This window comes from Durio zibethinus, chromosome 12 (genome assembly GCF_047325235.1).
Source record: "Durio zibethinus cultivar Kanyao isolate XHJ-2024 chromosome 12, ASM4732523v1, whole genome shotgun sequence".
Taxonomy (NCBI): Eukaryota; Viridiplantae; Streptophyta; class Magnoliopsida; order Malvales; family Malvaceae; genus Durio; species Durio zibethinus.
In genome coordinates, this window is record NC_143173.1 from 17,006,849 (window position 1) to 17,033,211 (window position 26,363).

The 26,363-nt window shown below is 29.5% G+C and overlaps 1 long non-coding RNA gene and 1 pseudogene across 1 annotated transcript; one reads left to right on the plus strand and one right to left on the minus strand.

The window, feature by feature from the left end:
* Window positions 1-19,423: 19,423 nt before the first annotated feature.
* Window positions 19,424-21,072, plus strand: LOC111297662 (uncharacterized; annotated as a pseudogene).
* An 847-nt stretch (window positions 21,073-21,919) lies between these two features.
* LOC149515787 (uncharacterized) lies at window positions 21,920-24,925 on the minus strand. Its single transcript, XR_016325995.1, has 2 exons — window positions 24,327-24,925; window positions 21,920-22,612 (listed from the first exon to the last, which is right to left on the minus strand). It is a non-coding gene; the product is annotated as an uncharacterized LOC149515787 (long non-coding RNA).
* Between the last annotated feature and the right edge of the window lie 1,438 nt (window positions 24,926-26,363).

The following is a 26,363-nucleotide window of genomic DNA, read 5'->3' on the forward strand; positions in this document are numbered from 1 at the left end:
ATTATGTATTTAGTAAAAACAATAATAAAGGTGATATTAAAATGAAAACTAATTATTAAAAATATTAGATTAAATTTAGTTCACTACAAGGGTTTAGGTTTTTAGTGGCCTTTTTTTTTTAACGTTTAGCAGTATTTATAAATGCCACTAAAATATTTATGACATTTGCAAAAAACGTCACTTAGAGTTCTAGCTATACACATGTCGCAGAAAATAGTGACATTTTCAAAAAAAAATGCCTCAATATTAGCAATGCTTATATTTGAAACATTGCCATTTTAGCGGCGTTTCTATCTCTGAGACGCCACTAAATTAATGACATTTTTATGATAAAAACATCATTACTTTGGTGACGTTTGTAACTGAAAATATCGCTACTTTTAAGGCGTTTGTATATGAAAATGTCTCTATATTAGCAGCGTTTTGTATTTTTAAGACGCCACTAATTTAGTAACGTTTTCATGAGAAAAAACGTTGTTGCTTTGGTGACGTTTGTATAAAAAAACGTCACTTAACTAGCGGCATTTGCTGCTAAGAGCACCACTACTTTTAATGATATTTTATGATACAAACACTACTAAATTGTTTATTTAATGACATTTTTGAATGCAAACGCTACCATTATGTAAAAATGTAGTTTTTTTAATTCTGTTGATAAATTTTATTTTCATTAAAGAGCTTAAATTCAGAAACTGAAATTAATATAAACTTAATTCACGTTTAAATATGCATCTAATTAATACAAAGTTTAACAATTAATATAAATTCAAAAACTTAAATTAATATAAACTTAATTCATGTTTAAATATGCATCTAATTAATACAAAGTTTTAAATATTCTTGAACGCAAACACCATCATTATGTAAAAATGTATTTTTTTTATTCTGTTGATAAATTTTATTTTCATTAAAGAGCTTGAATTTAGAAACTAAAATTAAAATAAACTTAATTCACATTTAAATATGCATCTAATTAATACAAAATTTAATAATTAGTATAATAACATTCAAATATTTTTAATAAATTAAGAAAATAAAAATTAAAATGTATGAAATTGATGACTATATAAATTTTGCTGGCTGCCAATTAATGAAGAAAATTTTTCATCTTGGTCACTAATGTGCTCAAGAACCTACTGAATAATACCATATAATTTTTAACACTTCATTGTAAGCTTTTTTTATATTTAAAAAATTTAAATATTTACTAAATATAATACCTGAGTTGGTGGAACATCAAGATCATTTCCTGAAAATTGTTGTTGCACAAAATTTATAAGATGATCGAATTGATCATGCAACTGCTAAAATTTTGCATGCTCTTGCTCCATTCTAGCATGTCCTTCCATAATTTTGGCACACTCATGTTGTCTTTTTGCTTCCATTTGTTTAAAACGTTGTTGCATAGTTTGCAACTCCCTTTTCAATATTAAAATGTCTCACGAAGACTGACTTGTTAAGAATATAAATTGTTAGAGCTATGTCCATAGTAGGCATATGGTGTTGGACCCAATCCAAGGCCTCGGACCCATCCATGCCTGTCTTTTCCAACAACTTCTATGAATATCCGATTTTTCATTTTTTGCATGTTGAGAGAACCATCAGATGCTACTTCAATCTTAGCAGCCATTTTTTCTTTTACTTTCTCTTGTGAATTTGTCATATACAACTATCAAGTTTAATGATTAATTGATAATATGTTAAAAAGAGTAAATATTTACTTTCTATTAAAATAAATGATACAAATTATCACAATTTCTTGTGTTATGACATTCATGTAAGATCTATCTTTTTTTGTGTGTGTTATGTGAAAAAGTTTTACATGTCCAATTATACCGCACATCTCATTCTCGTATACAAAAACAAATATTATTTGATAGGATAAATATCAACTGCAACTTATTCATGCATATCAAGCTTGTCAATCAAATATTAAATTTTCAAATAATTTTAATCCATGTATTTATATTTTGGTCCCGTAACAACACAATAGTCTTAAACATACGCAAACAATAAAAGCATTTTGGGCTTTCACACTTATCAATCATGGAACCAAATTCAATTATTTTCTCCCTGTTTAATATCAAGGATTGAAGCAATTCAATGTGTTGAAAGCCGTCCAAAAGTTTAATTTGTATATTTTCCTTTTATATATGCAAAAATAGTCCAAAATAGACATAAACAATAACTTTTTCTCCCATATCGACCATAGAAACCAAGTTCAATCAATCGGACAATTTTAATATCAAGTATTGAAGCTATCCAAACTGTTAAAATACAACAATAACAATAAATTTGTAGTTTTACATAAATATACGTAAACAATAACTTTTTCATACATATCATCTGTGTCAACTAAGTTTAAAACTTTGGATAAGTTTAATATCATGTATTGAAACTATCAAAACTATTAAAATAGAACAATAACTGTTAATTTACATATTTACCTTTAATGGCAGAAAATGTTCATTCATTGGAATAAATTTATTATCATAAACTTACTATTTCTTTTTACTTTCTTCAAAGCCTTTTGATTCACTTGTGTGGCTATATTTCTGTTGCTTTTTGCTATCAATCCCAATATGCTCTCTTTGCTGTCATAAAAGATAATTACATATATAATAGAAATACAAATATTACCAACTTAAACCATAAAACACTTTCATCATTTCATTCTACTATACAAAGTTATAAACTAGTACCTCTCTTTTTCTTGAGAACTAAAATCTAACTAATTGTTCAATTGCCACCTAATCACATTACGGGGTAAATTTTTCATCATTGCCTCTATAATAGTATTTTGATCGAAATATTTATTCTTCAAACCATGTTTATAATCTTTCCATTTCTTTCCCAATGACTTAAGCACAAATAAAATTGGTATTTCAAGTACAAAACTTGACTGTAATAATACAATAAGAAAAGTTTGAATAACTAAACAAAATATAAAAAAGAAAAATTTTATATCTAATTAATTATACTAATACCTCAATAAAGTTTAAAGCATTCGCCTTAACTTTTTCTGGAACTATTTGCTATGTTTCATAATGAATAGGCAATTTCATTCCATTATGGGCTAGCATGCCTAGAAATCCAACCAACAGTTAAGCCTCTTCACCAATTGATTGCCTATTAGAGTTTGCAGACACTGTAATACGCTTGTTAGAAGGTAGTACAAACAATTCCTTCAAAGTTGTTCGACCTCTGGTTCTCTATTGACCATTGTTATCAATTGCAATAAATAAAAAATAAATTTGTAAAATTGTAATACTTTTATCATTATACTCGAATTCTAAAATTGGGGTATATCATACCTGCATTCAAATTTAAAGCATAATCAATTGATGGGGTACTATCTAAACCTGAACCTCCTGTATTGTCAGATCTAAATCAATTGAAGGATTAGAAGTGACGAAGTTAGATTTAACAGTATGTTCATTTCCCTTCAAAGGATTAAATCCATAGCCAAGATCTATAGGTGTCACAGATGATTTTGAAGTAATATCTCTGATATGTTTTCCTTTTAACCTACTCCTTTGCATTATAGCTTACCTACATCATAAAAGTGAATATAGAAAAGATATTAGTTAAGAACATATATAAAAACATTGAGAAGTTAAGAAATCAAAACCTACAATATATAAATAACATATTGATTTAATTAAATCAAAAGATAATGTATGATTTAGAATATAATAATTATATAATAGTGAATGTGACATTAATTACATATGATAATTTACTCTATTATGTCTTAAACACTCGAATTACAAATTATAGATGCACCATTTCATGGTTCATAAATGTCTTCAGTAACATCTTCACGGACCCACTGAGCGTAGGTACTAGAAATATTTTCATTCAAGTTTTGTTCAATAAAAAGATAACATTCAGTTCATGTTTAACATCATCTCTAGTATCTAACCGCATATCACATAAGTCTCTAGGTATGTTTCGAAGAACAACAAACCAACCCAACTCTTTGGGATCTTCAGAGTAAAATACTTGTTTGACTTGAGATGAAAAAATATAAGGTTCATCGATGAGTTATTGTCCAGTGTGAATTAATCAAGAAAAATTTACAAGTATAAATCCATACTGATCTCTCTTAATACCTCTTGTACTATTCACATCAGTCCAATCACACAGAAATAAGATAACTTTTCATATGCCATAATAATCTAACTTAATGATGTCATTTAATCATGCCATAATGTCAACATTTCTCTCTAAGATGTTTGTGTCCCTAGCACTAGCATAGCTAGTAGTTGATAAAGTCACAACAACTTTTGAATTTTGTGTACTTTAAAACTCTCACGGAATTTTGTGTGAAATCTAAATCCATTGATGATGAAACCTTTGTATCATTTCACAATCTAGTTTAAACTATGTGAAAGACACTTTACTTCTTCACTAACAAGCCTTCCACTATAAACCTATAAAAGTGAAATAAATATATATGTTATTAATGTTAGTTATACCGCAAGCATTCTATGTAGATTTCTCATAATATGAAGCATGGCATTACTTACAATTGCTCCTAACGATTCAAGAAAGTTTTTAGCGAACAACTTATCAAGCTCTAAAGGGTTTGATCATTGATAATGTTTAGAATCTCTCAAATTATTTCTATACTCACTATAAAGCATCATGATAAAGTATTAACAATAAAAAAAAGACAATAAATTATGCTTAATATAATGAATAATTTCCTTGCTAAAAAACTTACATGCAAAATGATTCAATTGAGTCATGATGAAAAAGAACATATCGATGTGCTTGTGTCCAAGATTTATCATCTAACTCCACCAATTCAGCTTTGCCTATTGGTTGTCCAAAACTTTGAAAAAGATAATTATATGCAGAGTCTGTATGCTGCATACCAAAATTTCTCAATAGTATATTAAATCTCATTTCAACATCTTTCAAATAATGAGAATAAAATGTCATATACTCTTATGCTAAATATCCTTCAGCAATAGAACCTTCGGGATTGTGTTTGTTGCGACAATAAAACTTTAACCTCCCCAAAAACCTATAGCATAAAATATTAGTCATATGTTATTTGAAGTAGAGTGGCTTGATCATCAATAAAAACACAGTCAATCTATTAACAAATAATACCTTTCAATAGGATACATCCATCAATAATAAACCGACCTACTGACTTTTGCTTCATATGAAGGTGAATAACCAAATTCATCATAATAGTGAAAAAGTTTAGAAGGAAGATCTTCTCTAAATGACATAAAATAATCGCAGCTCGATCTTGAAGTTTGTCAAGCTATTTCACATTCATACATTTCTGACATAAAGATTTAAATATGTTACTCAATTTAATTACAACAAAAGTGACTTGCTTTGACATTGATAAATGTAAAGCAATTGGAAGTAAGTCTTGCATCAAAATATGATAATCATGTGACTTCAATGAAGAAAGTTTTCACTCATTCAGATTCACACATGTCAATATATTTGACATATAGTCATCCAAAACTTTGACATTTTTCAAAACCTTACAAAACACATCTTTTTCAGCTTTAGAAATCTCAAAACAAGTTGTAGGCAATTGATATTTGCCATTATGAAGCAAATTCAGATGAAGGTCTAGGCAAATCCTTATATCAACTAGGTCAAGCTAACTTTTTAAGTCATCCTCGAATCTTTTATTCACATTGAGAATTATCCAGATAAAATTTTTGCAAACATTCGTCTCTATGTACATCAAATCAAGGTTATAGTGTAATAAATTATATTCTCAAAAGGTAACTAAAAAAAGACATTTCTTTTTTTCACAACTTAGACTCATTAGGGTCATCTGTTTCATCATCCTTTTCATCACTTTGAACATCAAGATCACCAACTTCAGTACAAGTATCATCAACTTGCATTATACGAGGCTAGATACCTTCAAAAATGTTCCTCACTCTTTTTCTTGATAGAGTCATTTTTCTATAAGTGAAATTGATATCTTTTAACTTTGACAAGATATTAAACCCACTAATGGGTAAATGTGATCTTTTCAACTCTTTAGTTTCATCAAAGAAATATTTTTGAAATCTAAATCAATGATTATCATCTAACCATCGATGATGTCCCATATAATAGAACTTTTTACTATTAGGTAATCACGTTGAACATGTCTATGTAGCATAACATGGACAAGCATAACGACCTTTTGTACTCTAACTAGATAAATTCGCATAAGCAAAAAAATCATTGATATTCCATAATAAAGTAGCACGCATATTGAAATTCTCTTCTTTTGATGCATCATATGTCTCAATTTCATAATTGCTTTAACTCTTTAATAAAAGGTTGTAAATAGATGTCTATATCATTACTTGAACCTTTTTCACCAGAAATTATTATAGACAATATAAATGATAATTACTTCATAGCAATCCATGATGACAAATTGTAAGGAATCAATACAACTAGCTAAGTACTATAAGAAGTACTTATCATTTTGAACGGGTTGAATCCATCAGATGTTAGTCTAAGTATAACATTTTGAGGATCAGATGCAAAGTTTGGAAACCTAGAATGAAATCATTTTCATGCCAAAAAATCTGTAGCATGCCTCAATGATCTATCATCCGTTCACTTCTCATGATGCCACCTCATTGAATCTGTAATTTTTGAAGACATGAAAAGTCATTGAAGTCTTGGTATTAATGAAAAATACCATAAAACCTTAATAGGCTTCTTTTTGACACATACCTCATCACCATCCTCATTTAACCTTTTTATGAAGTTTTTGTCCACCCAACGAGAAATACCACACAAATGACAAGATTCTTGATTTTTTTTATCCCTCCAATACAACATGCAATCATTGGGACAACTATGAATTTTTTCATATCCGAGACTTAAATCCTTGATCATCTTCTTTAATTCCTTACAAGATTCAGGGATTTTTATAAAAAAAAAAATTTCTTTTATAAATTCTAATAATAAAGTCAAAGAGTTTTTTATTCATCCACATAACAATTTCAAGTGAAAAAGATGAACATAGAAAGATAACCTAGAATGCTTTGATCCTTCAAAAAGTTCTTCACTCATATCCTCAAGCAACCTATAAAACTTTGATGCTTCTCCTCTAGGTTATTGGTCACGTACACCTATCCTAGGTTCACCAAATTCATGCATTTTAATATTGGATTGATTAAATCCTTCATTTTAAGGAGAAAGATTATGAAAATATTGCTTATGAATGTTAAAAGCATCTCGCAACATGCCTTTAATGTCATATACTATAAAAGGATCATGTTGGTGTTGAAGAGCCCTTGAAGTGAAGGAACTCTAGTGGAAAACCTTGACGGTATAGACTTTCTATGAAAATATCAATTAGCATATCCCGAAAGAAATCTAATACAAATTAAATATTCAAAAATAACTTAATGCATTTGTCACTCGATATTAGCACACTTCACACATAGGCATAATATCATATTATCTTCACTTGTATTCTCAAATGTAAAATTAAGAAAATTTTCCACTCTATCTCTATACTCTTGACTTAATCTTGACTTTTGCATCTAACTCTTATCCATTTAGTACTTGTTACATTATCAAACCAAATGTATGTAAATAATTTATATGAAAATGAACATGTACAATACTTAAGTTTACTATATTTTAAACAAAAGATAATAACAAAACCAGTACTTACACAAAATAAAAACTCATTGTTGTGAAGTAATTTATCCATTATCAGATATTATGAATGTTAAAACTCTACTACTAATGTAGACAGTACCTAAGAGTATTTGTAGTTGGGGTTGAAATAAGGTGAAATAAAGTGGGTTTTAGAGAAAATTGTTTACACCAAAATGAAAATCGTGAATTGCAAAAGCTGAAGGAATAGTCAAATGAAGTAAAACCTAAAGTAAATAAGTAATGAATAGTCGAAATAGGATTCTAACAGACAATGCTCGAATACTAAAAGCTGAAGCAAAAGGAAAGTAAATTATACTTGGTTTAGAAAGAGAAATAGTATAATAATGAAGATGAAACTTGAAGTTGGTGATTGGACGCAGTAAGTTTGGGAAGATTTTTATTGAACAGGATTATGGAAGGTGTTTACTAAGAAAAATGTTTACAATAATTTCCTCCTAAATATTTTTTGAATATATTATAAGTGCCTTCAATAGAGTGTAATAGAATTGTTTTGGATTATTAAAGGCGTTTACACCATAAAAATGCCTTCACTAATTTAATCTAAATTTTTTGTGTTTTTATTGAAGGCATTTTTTATATAATACAACTTCAATAACTCCTTCATTTTTATCTTACAATATCAGTGAAAACGATTTTCTACAAAAAAAACACCTTCAATAATTTCTTTTTAAAAATTGTTTAGAATTATTAAAGGTGTCTTTTATTGAAAACGCCTTTAATATTATACAACTTAAATTTTAAGGGGTTATTAAAGGCTTTTATTCCAGAAAAATACCTTAACTATTTCATTTTATTTTTTAAAGCAATTTATTAAAGGTATTTTCTTGTGCAAAATGCCTTCAATATTTCACTACTTAAATTTTAAGATGGATATTGAAGGCATTTATTATAGAAAAATGCCTTTACTAAATGCTTTTATTTTATTTTAAGTACAAACGCATTGAATAATTTCTTATTAAAATGATTGGTATTATTAATGGTATCTTCATGTGAAAAATGTCTTCCATAATTTCTTTTTAAAAATTTTTGGATTATTAAAAGCGTCTTTTACTGAAAAATGCCTTCAATATACCACTACATGTTATAAAAGGCATTTATTCCAAAAAAACACCTTCAATAATTTTTCTCTAAAAAATATTGGGATTATTAAAGGCATCTTCTACTGACAAATGCCTTCAATAATCTTTTTAAATTATCTATATAAATATTGAAGGCATTTCTTGAAAATAAATGCTTTTAATAATTTCCTTCTAACATTTGTTGAGATTATTAAAGGCGTCTTCTAATGTAAAATACCTTCAATATACTGTCACGTAAATTTTAACGTAGTTATTGAAGGCGTATATTCAAGAAAAATGCCTTTAAGAATTCTTTTTAAATTTTATAGATAATTAGTGAAGGCATTTGTAGATAACAACTACCTTCAATAATTTTTTCAAAAAAAATTTTGGGATTATTAAAGGCATTTTCTACATAATACGCCTTCAATATACAACTACGATTATAGAATGCATTTATTCCAAAAAAACACCTTTAATAATTCCTTTAAACTTTGTGCATAATTACTGAAGGCATTTGTTAATAGCAAAAGCCTTCGTTAATTTCCCTCTAAAAAATTTTAGAATAGATAAAGGCCTCTTTAACTGACAAACACCTTCAATAATTCCTTTTAAATTATCTACATAAATATTGAAGGCGTTTATTTTCAAGAAACGCCTTCAATAATTTTCTTCTAAAATTTGTTGGGATTATTAAAGGCATTTTTTATTGTAAAATGCCTTCAATATACCACCACATAAATTTTAACATGGTTATTAAAGGCGTATATTCAAGAAAAATACCTTTAATAATTTCTTTTAAATTTTATAGATAATTAGTGAAGGCATTTACAGATAACAACCAACTTTAATAATTTTCTTAAAAAAATTTTAGGATTATTAAATGCATCTTTTATTATAAAATACCTTCAATAATTTGTTATAATATGCCATGATTATTAAAAGTATTTTCTATATGATATGCCACCAATAATTCCTTCCATCATTATCATGAAGATATCAGTGAAGGCAATTTTCTACTCGAAACGCCTTCAATAAGAATTATCAAAGACATTTTTTTAGAATAAATGCCTTTAATAATTTCATTGGAAATTTATTTTATAGGTTACTAAAGGAGTCTTTTTGTAAGAAACGCCTTCAATAATCTCCAATAAAATTTTTAAGGGGATTATTGAAGGAATCATTTCTAGAAAAACACCTTTAATAATAATTTTTATATTCATTTCCCTGCCTTGAATATCAGAATCACAAACTACTAGAACACAAAATGATTAAAAGCTGTATTATTCAACCAAACCAAGCCTTTAAACACATTTCTATCAGACCATTAGTTTCTTTATCCTTATCATTGCCACTGACTTTCAACAAATCAATGGTGCGCACCTCTCTTTTTACCGGTAAGTCTTTTTTTTTTTTAGTTTACTGTATTATTTATAATATTCGATAGATTTTTTTTGGTTCCTTAATATTTACATATGCATTTATATATTTTCATTAACTTCACCATAAACATAGTCATCCAAGCACCTTTCATTGCATGTATGCAATTTCTATGCAGTACACCTTAAATATTATGGTTTGCTGAACCTTGTTGTTTGATATTATTTTACTGAATGGTATTGTATGATATTAGGGGATGGAATCGTATGCTGAATGGTTTGCTGAACCTTATTGTCTGATATTATTTTACTGAATGGTATTATTTGATATTGAGGGGTTGAATCATATGCTAAATGATTTGTTGAACCTTATTATCTGATATTGTTTTGCTGAATGGATTTGTATGATATTGGGGGACTGAATCATATGATGAATGATTTGTTGAATGGTGTTTCTGAGTGATTTACTGAAAGGTGTGTCTGAGCACATTACTAATTGATGTGCTGAATGGTGTTTTTGTACGTAATATGTTATTGGTTGTATTTAATTACGTATAATATTAAATTTAAATGGTCATATTATGTAATTCATATAATTATGATTAAGATTGCAAGTATTATGAACTCCAAACAACATGTTTTCCTTCTAATGAACATGCACAAGACACACCTGTAGGCCACAAAAGAAAATGAAGGGGCTCAAATAAATAAATTAAAGTGAGTGACACAAAAATTCATGTTGACTTCAATCAAAGTGAGCAGCCTATGTTTGAAAGAGCTGTCAAGATGGCTACTCATATTGGAGCCATCATCCATTATAGGATTTCAATTACATACATCAATTGGCAATAAGTTTCTGATGATCTAAAAGATGATATATGACAGTCGGTTGTAGTATGTTTATTCAACTATTTCATAAAATTTGTTAAATGATCATTTAATTGAAATTCAATGTGTTCATACTAATTGTGTTAACTTATTTAGGAACGGTTTGACATCTCAATTTACTATAAAAAGATTGTGTTACAATTTGTTGGGAAAGCATTCAGAGATTTTAAAAGCAAATTGACAATCCAATATATTTTACTGTGGCTGGTGAAGCTGATGTATTGGCTGTTTCTCCTGCGACATATACAGATGTCATAAATGTTGAAAATTGAACAAATTTTGTTCAATATTAGCTTTCAAAAGATTTCTTAATACGCAAACCCATTACCAAAAAAATTATTTATAAGTCTTTATGCAATATAACCTTTGATCTTCATATGTGATTGACATAATTTCATTCTTTTGTAAAAAATCAAAGAACACCAACAGAACATTTAGGCCAAACAACAATATCACTATCGGACAGTAAGAAAGAGACATACAAATATGAAGCATGAGCTTGTATGTATTCGTATACTTATTTTATACTCATTAATGAATATTTATGAACATTCATTTTATACATTTTGATTCTTTTATTATAGCAATTTAATATGAATCAGTGAGCTCTGGCACAAAAGTTTTCAGATGGGATATTTGAAAACAAGGACATCTATAGAAAGATGGATCCTTTATAGATGAACCAACAGAGAAAATGGTAAAAAAGATTATATGTATAACTATTTTTTTAATATAATGTATGATTGGCATTGTTGATGACCACATAAGTGTATACTAGCTTGTATAGATTTGTTGTTATAACTCATCTTATTATTGTCTTTCAAAATGATTATGTTATCAAAGTCAAATCTAGTAAACTGGTAACCCAATATGGCAAAGATCCTTTGTTTTTACCATTAGGCACTAAAAAAAGACCTGATCGAGTTCATGGGGTTGGTAAATTTATCTTGCCATCAAAGTTTTTTGGTAATCAACAAAAAACTCTGTGAATGAGAAATGCACAATATGAAGCAATCATTGAGCAACAACAGTAATGAATTGATGACCAAGAGCAATGCCTCAGTGAGCAACAGTAAAGACTCGTTGCTTTGGAGTTCATGTTGGTAACCATGCAGCATAACATGCCAGTAGGCCGATCTGATAACATCGATCCCATAGGAAAAGCTTACGTTGCAAGTAAAGAAGCGAACCCATCCTCTGTTACCACCCAAGAAGTATGATATTATTTATAATTTTAATATTAAGTTGTTTATTATATTGATTGATTTGGTTTTAATACTTATATTTCATTAAATATTGTAGCAGGATGTTCAGACTCACAATATGACCCTTCTTCAGGCTTCTATGGATGAGTTATCCTAATATTCACTGGAGCATTTGTCCTAAGGAAAATTCATAACCATTGAGTTTGAGGAAAGGTTATTTGATAAACCATCATTTTCTTTCATTGGTGTGGAAGAGGTTAAAAAATTTTGTGAACTGAATGAATTATCAGCTATTGATATCGTTGTTTATATGAGGTTAGCTTATAAATACAAATATGCACATTCAATATGCAGTAATATATATTAAGGTGTAATACTAACTAGCAGTGTTGATTGTTATCATGCAACTTCCTATATAGAGAGTTCAAGGGTAGACAGTTGACCAATAGATTTAGATTCATTGACCCCAACTTCATTAGTGAGCGGAGTGGCATAGTTGTTTATCGTGCTAATCATGTGATGCAATGCATGAAAAGACTGGCTGATTATTACTTACTCCTTTATAATGCGTAGTAAGTTATATTCCAACCTTACCCAAATCTGATATGATGTGTAATCTGAGTATATCATTATTATTATTTTGCAATCGTTATTGGGTCCTTATTGTGATTGACACCAAATCCATAATGTCATACTTACTTAATTCAGTTAATCCAATGACGATGCCTAACCCGGATATTCAAACTTTTATAGAGAGATATTACATTTTATTATATTATATATCTTCTATTTCTTTATAAGTAATTTAATTTATGTATTAAGTAATTTTTTCTTTTCAATTTAGGGTAATATCTGCATTCAATAAGAAGATAAAGAAATTGAAATAGGTGTCATTATCGGTAAATGTGAAATATATTCTTTTATGCTGAGTTTGTATAGATAAATATTTCTTAAACCCATTCAATTTAATTTTCAGGTATCTCGTCAACCCAGTAAAACTGAATGTGGATATTATGTCCTTTGTTTTATGTAGGAGATAATGTTACATGATTTTAGGACCACACCATTCAAGGTTAGTATAAATTTTATAAACTCGTTATATCTTCAAAAAAATTAAAAAAAATACATTATGTTCTCATTTTTTAACATTTACTTCTGATTTTTTTTTAATGGGAGAGTAAAGAAAGCTTCATGGAAGAGGAACTGGATGAAGTTCGTAAAAAATGGTGTGATTATGTATTATCATTTATCAATATTGATAAACCTTTAGGTTATACATTGTTGGTTGAATGTAAATATATAAGGAACAAATTGTTATAATGTTTTTAACATGCCATGTTGAATGAAAACTTTAAGTTCGTACATTGGGGTATTGGTTTAATATTATCGTTATACTTAATATGAATATACTATGTGTACTTAATAAATTATTGAGTACAATTATTTCAAAAAAGTATATTAATATGGCAACATTATCAGTTTTAATTTTGGATGTGTGGTCAATTATTGAAATACAATAATGTTCATTATGTAAATTCTAAAATGTAAGTTGTAGTATCACATATATAAACCAAATGTTTTCTAGACATAAATATACAACTGACAACAAATATTTTTTGAGCATAAACCTACAATTAACTTGACATACACAATATCAAATATGTTTTTTTGATGGGATTATTGAAGACGTTTTTAGCAAAAAAAAGCCTTGAATCATCCATAACAAAAAATTTTAAAGGCATTTTTTACTAAAACTGCCTTCAATAATTCTCTAAAAATTTTATTGTGTGAAATATTAAAGGCATTTTGGGTCAAAAAAGGCCTTCAAGAATCCGTTTTGACTTTTTTCTATGGATTATTGAAGGCATTTTAAAAAAAATGCCTTCAATAATACCAAATAAATATTAATCGAATGGATTATGAAGGGCGTTTGCCTATGAGTAATGCCTTCAATAATTCCTAACAAAATGTTATTAAAGGCATTTTTTGAAATAAATGCCTTCAATAATCCGACCATTTAAATTTATCGTTTGGAATATTAAAAGTGTTTTGAGCCAAAAATGCCTTCAAGCATTCATTCCAATTTTGATTTATTGATTATTGAAGGCGTTTTTGACAAAAATCGCTTTTAATAATCGTAAAAAAAAAATTTATTTATTGGATTATAGAAGGTGAGTTTGACCAAAAACGCCTTCAAGAATCGGCTCCATTTTTTCCTATGGATTATTAAGGGCATTTCTCCAGGAAAATGCCTTCAATATTCTCTACAAAATTTTTTAAAGCAATTGTTGAAGGCATTTTTGCCAAGAAAATGCCTAGAATAATCAATTACAAATAATCTCTGCAAAAACCCAAAAAAAGCTAAAGAGAGGGATCGAACTTACTGCTTTATGATTAACATCCGTTAAATTCAAAAATTTTGATATGATATTTATTGAAGGCGTTTTTGAACAAAACCAACTTCAATAAGCCTATGCAATTTTTTGGTCTAATTATTAAAGGTATTTCTTGTAAAAAAATACCTTCAATAATCTCATACAATTTTTTATGTAATGATTATTGAAGGTGTTGTCTGCCAAAAACACGACTTTAGTAATTTCTTATCAATTTTTTTGACTAGATTATTCAATGCGTTTTCTACCAAAAACACCTTTAGTATTCACTGAAATCTTTAAGGCAGAATTATTCAAGGCGTTTTAGTTAAGAAATGCCATTGAGATCAAATCTTAGGTTGCGTTTATAAGTAACAATGTCGCTATTTGAATATTTAGTGGTGTTTTGATAATAAATGCTTTAAGTTTTATAAAAACATGGAAGCTAGCAGCGTTTGTAAGTGAAAAATCGTTACAAAACTGCCGTTAATACGCCATTTTCTTGTAGTGGTTATAATATATTTGATATTTTATAAAGCATTAAATTTAATGAAAATATTTTTCTATCAAAATAATAAATTTTTAAAAAGTTAATCATAGTAATATTTTTACAAATATTTAATATGAACAAGATAATACTTAATTTTTTAATTTTTTATTGGTTTATTTAATTTATTATAAATATAATCTCTCTGTTTACATACTAGTTGTTTATTTGATTGTACCTAAGCATTTTGCTCAATATAGGCGTACGTACCAGTGTTCAAAGAGCTGGTTTTGAATTTTTTTCTCAAATAAAAAGTAATTTTTTGATTATATAATTATTTTTTTATATATGCATTTATTCAAATATTTTAACTAGTTAGTAATTTATTTATTTATTTATTACATAATCATATAAATTTATTTATTACAATAAATGAATAAATAATTTGAAAAACTTTAAATCAAAAAATTGAAAAGTAAAGTACAAAATGGAAATAAACAAATAAATGGGAGAATTATAAGAAGAATAAACGATTTAAAAATTTTTAAGTAAAAAATGAAAAAAAAAAAAAAAAAAAAGGGAATAAGGGGTAAAAGGGAGAGAAGATTTTGTAAAAATAAAAGTGAAAGGAGAGTGTGGTGGGCATGGAAGATTTCTACAGGACCCTTTAAGGGTCCAGAGAATATTTTGTTTGCAATGCAAGTTTGCCAAATATTTGATATGTTTTGAAAAAGTAATCATTAATTTATAAATAAATATTTTCTATTGTTAAAGGCTTTCGCAATAGGTTGCTTTAACCATGGTCTTTGGATCACTACTTGTTTTGGTCTAGTAGTCTAACAATTATTACACATTTGTTTGGAAAGTGCGCTTCATCTTTAAGTTTTAATGCATTGCATTCATGGAAGATTTGTCAATATTTGGTACTTACTGTTTCCTTAAAAAAAAAAAGTACATTATCAATCAAAGTGATTTCACTTGTTTGTTTTGGATGTAAAATGCATATATGATAAAAAAAAAATGCATTGCATCCATGGAAGACTTGTCAAGTTTTGGTACTAACTGTTTCCTTAACAGAAAAAGAATAGCAGTATCAATCAAAGTAAAATCCCTTACTTGTTTTGGATGTAAATGTATATAAAGAGAACAAAATAAAATATATATTCCTTCCTTCTTTCTTTCTTTTTTTTCTTTTGCTTTTGTCACATTCAAGCTAAAAGTTACATACAATTTGGCAAAAAAAAAAAATCATTATTAATATGAATGTTTATAAGAATAAGGGCATTAATAACTAATGTCGGTACTCCAAAGTTTGAGTTATTAACAAATACAAGAAAATAAAGGAAAGAAAAGAACGAAGCAAGTTTTTCTTTTGTTATAAATATTAATCAACAAATCTTTCTTTCTGTCTTTATTTCAAATTCTTTATTATTCTAACATGCCAAATTGGGCCTAAGGTTTAATTAAAATTAAGAGTGAATTGATTTCGATAATATTAAAGACAACAATAATAATGAGATTGATTATTGTAATAATAAGATTAGAGTTGTAACAATAAAATTAAAATCAACAATGAAAAAATATGTATTTGGCGAAAATAATAATAATGGTGTGATGAAAATTATAGAAAAAAAAAAAAAACTTTGAAAAACATTTGATTAAATTTAGTTATAATATATTTGATATTACAAACTTAATAAATTTTAAAAAATATTTTTCTATCAAAATAATAAATTTTTAAAAACTTAATCATAGTAATATATTTCAAGTATTTAATATGAACAAAATAATACTTAATTATTTAATTATTATAAATATAATCTCTTTGTTTACTTACTAGTTGTTTATTTGATTGTACCTAAGCACTTTGCTTAATTTAGGTGTATGTACTGCTGCTCAAAGAGCCGGTTTCAAATCTTTTTTATCAAATAAAAGGTAATTTTTTTATTATATAATTATTTCTTTATATGTATTTATTCAAATATTTTAACTAGCAAACTTATTTATTTATTATTATATAATCATATAAATTTATTTATTACAGTAATTGAATAAATAAATTGAAACACTTTAGATCAAAAAATTGAGATGTAGAGCAAAAAAATGGAAATAAACAAAAGAAAATAATGGGAGAGTTAATAAGAATAAACAATTTAAAAATTTTTAAATAAAGAAATGAAAAAATTTTAACAAAACAAAAATCTTCAATATAAATTTATTTATTTCTTAAATTATTAAACAATTATAAATCTTTTATTTTTTTTAGTGCAGGGGGTAAGGGATGGGTTGGCTCAAAAGTGAACCTTGCATTGTCCCTTAAAGGCTCTTTGGCAACTAGGCCACGACGCCGGCGACTTCAAGATTACAAATCTTTAAAAAAGTGAAAGAGGAAATTGTGTGGGGCATGGTAAATTTCAACTGGACCCTCGGGTCCAGTGAATATTTTGTTTGCAATTTAGTGAAGTTCCAACAGCATTTTTCCAAATATTTGATATATTATGAAAAGCGGAATGCTAGGGTCACTCTTCTTTGCAGATGGTTTTCAACTCTCGAAATCTTATAAAGCCACGTCATTCCAATTTTTGAACTTAAAATTTGTTATTGTCTTTACCGGTAAATATTTTTGTCCCAATTTTCAGGTATTCTGTAATCGTTACTGTTGACTGAAGTTTTACTTCATGAAAACATGAAAAGAGTGTAATACTAGTAGAGCATTTTTAATCAAAGTGATTTATTTTTAATTAGTTTTCCTTCACACAATTTTTATTAATGATTGAAATGTACAAGTTAAAAAAAAAAATTCTCAATGAAAAAATCAATGCAAAAGCCAACAAAATAGAAATTATGATATAACAAAAAGATAAGCGAGTTTGTGAACCCCGTCCAAAAAGGAACGTTATGCCTCCTGTTAACAACAGAAATGCCCATGAGGCCATGAGCTTGATGCAAATGACTCAATAATCAAATATCACGGATAAAACAGTCGAATACCAACAGAAAGAGACAAAGGTTTGAAAAGATTACAAGAATAAGCTTCTCATGGGCATTTTAACAAACATCTGCTAGTGCCAATCAGCCACTATCCATATGGGCCATAACCAACACATTAAACAACCTAGATTCAAGTAAAATATCAAAATAATCAATAACAACAAAATTTATTAGAAACCAAGAAGAATAGAAGCCAATGTAAGAGTTGGGGATTTCTCTTTCCAAACTTAGTATCCTTCTAATCACAAAATTCTCTTTCCTAACTCATGGGCGAACTTCTTTTTTTATTTTCTTTTCAATTTCAAGGTGCACCTGTTTTACCTTTTTAAATTGATAAACAACATTTTTTTTAATTGAAACTTTCCAATATAAATTTCATCAATTAAAGGGTAAAGGAAACTTATATACAATCCACTAAAAGTCCAGATAAAACAAATAATTCAAAATAACAAATTAATTATTATTATTTTTATTTTTTTTTGCGAATGAATTTTATCAAGTATTAAGAAAACGATAATAAAAAGTTAAAAATAGAAAAAAAATTTGTTATTGATAAAAAAGACTCAGATTTGAACTTCTCTTTTTATTAAAACTCTTACATACTTTTTCTACGAAAAGAACAAAGAAAATTTTTAGAAATCCATAATATAAAATATAAAAATTATTATATTATAATTTGTATCGAATGTAAAAATTTTTTTATTAAATTTGTATATATTTTTTAAAAATTTTAAATTATTTTATTTTTATATTTTTTCGTATTATTTTTATATAGCTATTATGTTGCATTTAAAATTATGAAATATAAACTTTTACATAAATTTAACCAAAAAAATCATTACTAGTATAAATGTTTATAAGAGCAAAGGTATTAACTAGTGTGGTGTTTCAAAGTTTGGGTTGTTAAAACAAACAAGAAATTAAAGAATTAAGAAAGCCAAACCAATAAAGGAAAGAAAAGATTAAAGGAGGGTTGGTTATAAATATTGATGAACAAATCCAACTCTTCCCATGCGTTTTTTTCAAACATCTTGCGTCTTTCCTTACTATCTCAAATTCCCTTTTCACTAATGGAGGAGAGAGAGGGAGAATTGATCGCTTTAGCCATCGACATTCATTGGTGTTGAATGAGGAGCTGAGTGATATAAGTAAAGAAGCTTGCTGCAAGGGATGTTTGGAGCCATTGTTTGGCCCATGTTTTAGCTGTGGAAAATGCCAGATTCACCTTCATAAAAAATGTGCCTAAGCACCCTTTCAAATTACTTACTCCCCTTTTCATAATAAGCACCCTACTCTTACTCTTACTCTTACTCTCAAGCCATATGGATATTTTTGTGATATATGCAAGGAAAGTCGTGGCATGTTTTATTATTGTTGCCCTTCTTGCATTGCTTCCCTTGACATCAAATGTGCTTTTCTATTGCATAACATTGACGAAAATTTTCGTGAGCTCAAATATATTGACCATGAACATCCATTGACCTTTATTGAAAATCCAAATGATGAAATCAAAAGAGCCGATTGTTATTGGTGTCAAAAACCACTGGCAGACTCCGTTTATGTTTGTCTGAATTGTAAATTTTACCTTCATAAGAAATGTGTTCAGTTACCCACTCAAATTTATCACCCTTGCGATCGCAAACACCCTCTTTATATTGAAGATGCTAAGCTTTTTTGTCAGCTATGCCAAAAGACTCATTGGAGTTTGTTTTATCCTTGTCTTACTTGCAAGTTTGACATTGACATTGAATGTGTTCGGTCAAGTGCAAGGCACATTACAATTGAAGATAAAAGTTATCATAAGCGCCCATTCACTCAATTATTAAGAGATGACTCATTCATGTGTGATGCATGTGGTACAGAGGGAAATTATATTTCCTGTATCTGTTCTTCCTAGTAACATTATGATCCATGAAAAATGCATTTCATTGCCACGCATCATCAAAATCACACGTCATCACCATTATATGATTCACAATTATTTCTTTCAAGGAAAAGAACATAAAAAACATGATTGTGGAGTTTATCTTAGTGAAGTGAAAGCAAAGTACGGGAGGTACAATTGTTTGAAGCAAGATTGCGATTTTGTTGCCCATGTGAATTGTGCAATGGAGATGTATGTTAAAATTGATCAAGTAAATGATCAAGATGAGGGGTCTATTCAAACTTTAGCTACAAATTCTTCAATCACTTTTGTTATTGAAAGGAACGAACATGGAGAAGCCATGAAGGTGAAACATTTCAACCATGAACATGACTTAACATTAGGCAAAATGATCAAGGAAGACGATGTTAAAGGTTGTGATGGGTGCATGCTATCCATCTCAACTTGTGTTGAATTACCAAGAAAAACGCGTCTTTGGTTTCATCAATCTCTCACCACCCTCATCAATTCATTGGACATTTTCAAATGTTACCAGTGTAAACGCCTCTGCAGTGGTTCGCTTACAAAAGTGACGAAAACTCTTACATTTATTTCTGCCTAAGGTGTGCTAGAGTCTCTCGTACCCGCATATATGAAGGACAAAAACACTCTCTTTTTCTTGATTTTAAATTCCAGGGGAAATGCAATGCTTGTGGTGCCAGACTTGAAGATGGTGCATACAAATGTAAAGATAAAGATTGCACTTTCGCTTTGCATTTTGCACGCCTGACACTACCACGAGTAACTTGGCATACATGTGATAAACACATGTTGAATCTTAAGTTTCATGATCCAGAACAATATGACTGCGATATATGTGAAGTAAAAAGGGATCCAAACCATTGGTTTTATCATTGTGTAATTTGTGATAATTCTGCTCATCCAAATGTGCTCTTAGAAAATATCCATTTATTAGGATGAAGATTGGGACCACTTTCCCCTATGCCCAGCACCCAGCACCCACACCCACACGGTCATTCTCTCATTTTTGTCGAAACGATTGATGGCACATGCTCTATCTGTGGAAGGCCATGCCAAGATGCAGCTCTTCGATGTTCAGATTCTACATCCAACTATGTCATCCACCTGGATCATGTGTTCCGGAATTTAGCTTAATTTCTTATAAGTAGAGAAGCAGCTGAAATAAGTGACTATTTTCTATAGTATAATGTTATATTCCGCTGTTATATGAATTTCTTTTCAGTAATAAAATCAAGTTGCTTTGATTGGATTTATAAAATTTATCTCCATGTTGTATCCTAATGTTTGCTTATGATGATTGGGCTTCTCTGGTATTGTTTCTTTTAAGAAATGAATTTTGAATCGTCATTTTCAATTTGTTGACAACATTGTTCCAATTATATTCATCAAGCGTTTAATAATATATTGCTAGAGGATTTATTTTTTAGAATTATTAAACTGTCTAAAATCAAGCGTATCCGTTTTTAAGTGATAAAAGACTTATGGTTGAGTCGTTTTGTTGTATCTTAAAAAAAATGAAAATCTATGAAGTTAGCAAATTGTCCAAATATATCTTGATAAAAAAAAAATTTATTAGTGCTGAGATTTGAATTTCAAGCTTGTTAGATTTCACCTTTGTGTGATTGAATGAACCAACTGAAATAAATTAGAATTCAAAGGAAGAGCATATTGTTGGCAAAAAAAAAACTAAAAAAGAATTGGATTATGTTAATTTTATGAACAATTTAAAAGGAAATTTTGAATGAATAGGAAAATATATACATTCATCATTGCGGAGTTAAATGTTTAAAAGTGCATGTATAAAGTTTTTAAATCGTATTTTTAAAAGAAAATTATGAACTAAATAAATCAAAACCAAGATTAAAATACCGGCAGGTTAAATGGCTTGTTATCAAAAAATGGTATCATTGTATTGTTAAAACTTCAAAGTGAAGGCAAAATATCCAGTAATGCACCGTAACGTTTTAAAGTCTATAAAATATTTACGAACTTTACACCTACAAACATTAAGCTTACATATCATGCACCACGCACTAAGAAAAATAAAGCTGTAACAACAAAAATAGGGTGCAAATACAGAACAGAAATTATGCAACCATTACAAATGTCCTGATCAAGCATCAATAACTAATTCTTTGGTCATGTCTCAGAAGAATAGTGGAGATAAATAAATTCAAAACACAGAACCAGCTTTAATAGGCTCCTAAGAATTCTGAACATTCCTGTCCCATTAGCATATCATGTGGTATGAAGCCCAGATACAGGGTAAAAGATTCATCACATAAATTTCTTCATTGCTAGTTTTCTGGTTTATATGACCTCACTATTAGAAATGCATTCGAGTTTGGGATTCACTTGATCTGAAGATAATATTTGCTAGACTTGATTCACATCTTGTATGTAAAGTTAATATGGGTTAATCAACAGTGCCTTTGATAAGGAGCTGTTATGAAACCAAGTAACTTCTAGTGCAAATTCCCCAATTCATCATAGAAATTATAGTAGAAAGGCTCAGAGAAAGAAAATTCTTACTTAAGTGTACGACGCAAATGGATGGTTGAAGATTTGCTAACAGTGAACACTGAATATTTCTGCTCCGGTCTTAATAAAATCTGGAACTTGCTGCTATGGTTCCACAATCATCTGCAGTGCATCTATCTTAAGTTAGAAAATGTTTTTTACCAATACTGTACTGGTTGATTAGTCAAAAGGTATGCAAAAAGAAGCATACCAGATGCAGATCCAGCGGAAGATCTATCACAGGTCATAAGGCTGATGGTTTGACACAAATTTTTTAAAAAAATGCAATACAATGACCCATCAACAACGAGAGAAACCCAAAAAGCATCAATTATGCTCATAGACAACATTGATATAAGGAGACAAATAAATACTGTTTATCACAACAAAGACACTAAATAAAATCAATCTCAAACCAATTTTACCATCTTTAACATTCTCCATCGCTGCTAGAAAAGATTTCCTCTTAGTCTAGTCCGACTACCATAAATAGAAAAAAATTGATGCAGATGCAAATACATTAAAAACAATTAAACTTGGAGGCTGGAGGGTTTCAGATTCATGAGAGATCAGAGAATAAAAAACAGGTGACATTGTTTTAAACTCCCCAAACTTTTTCAAAGAGTGATGACACAGGAAACCAAAAGAAACCATAACAGTGACTATAGTAACAACAGCCCAAATCGGGGTTTCTTCCAAGGATCTCCCTACGCTGAGCTCTCCTTTCTCTATTTCTATCCTCAAATGGTAAACACTAAGCACTAATGGGCAATTCTGCTTTCAAAGCATTGAACATATGGATCAATCGACCTGAACAGACACGGAAAAACAAAGACTCTAACCCTTTCAATTAATAGCAGATATTTGATTGTAGGGTTGAGGTTTTGCCATAAAATTAATTGAGACCATTCCAGCCAAAGTGAACTTGAGAACACATGTATGGGCTATATATAGACTTCCACTGCATGTTACACCAAGAGATTCTTTTAAAAATTCATGAATCGATTTAACATCCTATTAGAGGTGAAAATGTGAATATTCAAGTGAATCTTAATGAAATGCACAAAGGAAAAAAAATAGTTAAGATACATTGTCTTTCGGCATTTTACACAAAGATGCTTAATATTTTCAAACCTAAAATATTCATTATGCATTATTAAATGAATAATGAAAATTTTAAACTCAAGTGACAAATGACAATATATTTATATGACCATAAGACAAGTTACAAACAGCACTAAATAATCAGAAGTAAAATAAATGGCTACAACGTCTAATTCCATGGGTTTAGCGTTTAAGTCTGATTCCTTATCTACACAACCTCTTCTTGAGCTTAAACTTGAGATGTTAAAGGTTGTCAAGTAACTGTATCACAGACAATAATATCTGTTTATCAAATCTCTGGCTTCCTATCATTCTTTTGACAGATTCAAAATGAAAGTAACGACTTGACTACCTAAAACCATTAGCACACCAATCCTACCTAAAGAAAAGGTAAAAGTAAAGGATCAAACCAATCAAGATTGACTATGGCATTTCTTACATCTGTACTGTTATTAGCATCCATTTAAACCTCTGATTTCACATTACATGCTTGCTCATGACATGAATAAGAAGCATATGAACAAGAAATTCAAGCATATAATCAACATTGATAAGGACGAGAAAACTGAATTAACACACTTGTCTAACATAAGGCCCAAAAAAATAAAAATAACCCTAAATCCCTAATTGCTAACCGACATCAAGTTAGCCTCAATCATACTCAAAGTTCAGCCTCAACCTAACATAATTAACAGTTTAACACAAATAATTGAAGGTAAGCACAAGTAATTACCTCTTTTTCAAAATTTTGCAAATTTAAACATAAGTACCGGGTGACGACTAGAGTCGCAAGACAGGAAACTCCTCTTGGTGAGGGACTGAGATGAGAGTGTAAGAATGACATGAGAAAGAAGGGGGAAGCAACAGAGGCTGCGGGGGTCAGGGACCGGCAGAGGTGGTGTCGGTAGAGGAGGGTAGAGTAGGGGCAGAACAAGCGTGGAAGGGGAAGGGATCGCGAGGTTCTGGCAGTCGGACATCGAGCAGGTGACGGGTTCTAGCCGGCAGAGGCAAGGTTGCGATGGGTTTGGTCAGGCTGGGATCGGTCCGGGGGGGGGGGGGGGGGCGAAGGGGCGTCGGCAGAGAAGAGAGAGAAGAAAATGGAGAAATGAGGGAGATCGAAGAAAAAGAAAGAAGTTTTAAAGTTAAAAATATATTTTTTTAAAAGATAAAACAATGAGTTAGCGACGAACATTCCTTTCGCTATCTTCGTTAAAATTGAAAAGAAATAGCGACGTAATTCTGTCGCTAACATTAGCACCGCAACAAGATTTTTGGTGCCAACAACTAGCGACGGGTTTATTTTCCACTGGTAAATTTTGGTCTTTGGCGATGGAATTCATAGCTAATCTATCATAAAAATTTCTTTTATTGACAAAAAAATTATGCCGCTGATAAACTATTTTTTTTATAATATATAAGTAAATTCCTATTAAATAAAATTTCTGACTCAATCACTAATTTGAATGGTGTTCTAATCTTCTTTAGTAAGTTATTGTAACTTTATAATTACGATGACATTAAGGTACCCAAAATCTGTGGGTTCTTTTTAGTTCTTACTTTTCTTTTTCGTTATGTAAATTAGAACAATGCAAGTACCTTTTTTTTTTACTCAAAGAAAGAAGAATTTGAATCAATTCATTGAGAATGGAAATACAATCACCTTCCATCGGACCAGTTTTCTCATCTCTTTTCCTTCCCAACCCTCATTCCCCAATTGACTCTAACCCCAACAATTCATTGTGGTGTCAAGTGTCGTTATTGTTAGGCTTATTTTTAGGTCCAAAAGAAAAAATGGTTTTTTGTTACATTAGAGAATGGCAGTAGACAATTAGGGGCATTTGACTTTTAGGTTGACTTGACATGTACGATGTCAAGTCAGCTTGGCCACCTTATCAATTTACCTAGAGGAACCTTTTTTTATGCTGACTCGTAACTCTTTGAGTGGATAATTAGCTTGTAGGTCAACTTAGTTTGTCGGGTTGTCTTAACCACAAGATTGAGCATGGGTAGTTTAAGCTTTCTCAAAACTCCTCACCTTTAACTACAAATAGAGCCATCCAGGTATTATCTATATATATTCTTCCACTTTACTACACTCATTTTCTTATGTTCCAAGACATACCTCTAACTTTAGCATCAAAGTGTAAACATTGAAAAAATTTTCAACCTTTGCCATTAATCACCCTCTTTCTCTCCCTTATGTTTTCAAGGTTTTACCCTTTAGCTCAGAGGTCGGCACTATTATTTGGCTCGTTAGGTAAGCGCTATTCATTATCTAGTAGAGCTAAATACCATGTCACTCAAAAAAAAAAGTTTCGAAACAGGGAGAACCAACTGCCAAGCTGAAATCGAAACCTATTCCAGCCAACCCACAGACCAGCCTATGCCTACATTGGCAAGCCTTAAAATGAAGTAATTCCAAGCCTTAACCCAATAGTTATAATCCTTAGAAAAGATGATTCAAAGCCTTACACCTTCGTAAACCTTCAAAGTACTTGATCTAGTCACTTTTGAAAGACTAATGGCTGAAAGGCAGCTGAGCTACGAGGATGTAGAAGCTTTGTCAGCCTCACATGAAAAGGAACCCATTACTCTAGCTAGCCACTACCATACTCATGCCTCAACATAAGCTGCCACCCAAAAATTTTAATAAGCTGACCTAAAGTTAAAAGCAAACCATGAAAAAAGAGTTGAAAGGAAATGTCATTGCCTTTAAAGACGAGTTCAAATTCTTGGAAAGCTTTTCTTTTACTAAGGATATTAATAGATC